Source organism: Sinocyclocheilus rhinocerous, unplaced genomic scaffold, assembly GCF_001515625.1.
Source record: "Sinocyclocheilus rhinocerous isolate Xijiao unplaced genomic scaffold, SAMN03320098_v1.1 scaffold671, whole genome shotgun sequence".
Taxonomy (NCBI): Eukaryota; Metazoa; Chordata; class Actinopteri; order Cypriniformes; family Cyprinidae; genus Sinocyclocheilus; species Sinocyclocheilus rhinocerous.
The window spans coordinates 1,152,205-1,154,222 of record NW_015625021.1 but is presented as its reverse complement, the minus strand read 5'-3'; the positions used below and the strand labels follow the sequence as shown (position 1 = coordinate 1,154,222).

Genomic DNA, 2,018 nt, shown 5'->3' with positions numbered 1-2,018 from the left:
TTTATTAATTTATGTATTTTATTTGTGTATTTATTTACTTCTAATCTTTCATTTTCTAACTGTGGTATATTATATGTGTGTGTGAATATTTCCAAACACTCTGAAAGCGCAATCTCTGTAGATGGAACAGGTTATTGCAGTCATATTTAGAATAAATCTGAGATATGTGTCTTTATTAAACGAAAAATATATTGAGGTAAAATAAAAATATATGATGTAAAATATATTATTACAAACATTATGAAGAGGCTTAATATCACATCACTTTATAAGAGTTTTTTTGAACAGTTAGAGCTATTTTGTGTAGAAGATTGTGTGGCCAAACCAGATCTCTGACTAAATCATACCAAATACAGAACTGACAGTTTGAAAGGTTGAGTAAAACTATCTTGTCACATTCACAATGTCTGAATGTTGAGTGTAAAATGGCATAAATTTATATATAGCTTGTTGTTTCTCTAAAGCCTTTATTAAAGCTCATTTGTTTTATTTGCAGATGATGAAGAAAGTGACATACTTTATACCAAACAGGTGCTGAAAGGCAAAAAACACAGAGTAGATTTGAATGTTTCAAGTGACATAAATAAGAAATTATTAAAAAAGAATACATGGGAAATCAAAAAGCAAATCAACAAAAAGCCAAGTGTGCAACTCACATCAGCTCATGTTGATGTAATAGATACTGTGAACATAATTGACACATTTGATAGACCAGCAGATGCCAATGCCTGTTCGAGCTGGAACATATGCAGTAAGTCCTGAAAATGAACCAGGAAAGAGGATTCCCAAGGCTGGAGTTTATGCAGCAGCAGGAGTTGGACGAGCTTGTGCTGAATACAGTATATTTGAGGCAGAAGCCAAAGGTCCAAACGCCTCAGCTGGTGCTGAAGTCAGTGTGGTTGGAGTCGGAGCAATGGCTCGAGCTGAAATCGCCAGTGCATCAGCTAAAGCAGGTCCAGTTGGTGTGAAAGTGGGACTTGGATTTGACACGGGTGCATCTGCTGGTCTGCATGGGGTTGAGGCCAAATTTTTAGGAACTGGAATCTCAATTGGTCCAAAAACCAGTGTATCTGTTCTGGGTTCAGAAGCTTCATGTTCAGTCATGTAATCAGACAGGTATTAATTACCTTTGAATACTCATATGTAACATTTTATCACCGAACCATGAAAACAAAAACAGAAATCAAAAAAATAATCCCTTTTTTAAACTTAATGAAGTTTTAATACAGAATTACTGTTGTTGATCTACAAATACACAGAATTATACTTTTATAATGCTAAAACATAATGATTTATTTTACAATTTATAACACAAATGCTCAGACTTTTGTTTTCTTTTAAGAATAAATATTTGTATTTGGTTATGCATGTGCGTGTTTGTCTTTCCATGAATTTCTTAAAGGTATGCAGATAGGTGGGTTCGGGCAATTCAATCAAAAGAAGGTCATTCATAACTAGTGAATAAAGAAATTAAATGAAGATCAGCTGAACAGTTACTTGGTAATGACATAATGTTTTGGAAATTACTGCCACTTATTTTCATTTACAGTTTTCCTCAGTCGCTTTGGTGCATTACTCAGATCACAGCTGAAATTCTCATCTCCACATCATAGTTACTTGTGCACATAGAAGCAATTTCTCATTCTTTTGAACAAGTTGCAAATTCTTTGGTATGTTCAAGCAATTGAATATGTACAGTTGTCTGCTGTTTCCTATATTATCAATTGCTTATGCTGATCAAAATATATCAAAACTGGACTGGTTCTTTGTTGAATAGTCTAACCCCCCAAAACATCTAAGCATTTGTTTACTGCATAAAGCCCAAAGTATACTTTTTTTTTTACATGTACGCTAAAATGGTTCAACTAGTTGTCATAATGCATCAAGTACATTTTCTACACACATTTTCTTTCTATTAGACTTTTTTTGTAAATGTGTCCTGTCCTGAATTGAAGAATTGTGCAGTTGAATCTTGAATTTCACAAATGAAGGGGAATGTAAACCATTAGATCAACCAA

At 33.5% G+C, this 2,018-nt stretch overlaps 1 pseudogene; it reads left to right on the top strand.

Annotated features, from left to right (window-relative positions):
• The first annotated feature begins 403 nt into the window (after window positions 1–403).
• LOC107747634 (uncharacterized) lies at window positions 404–1,108 on the top strand (annotated as a pseudogene).
• Window positions 1,109–2,018: the final 910 nt, after the last annotated feature.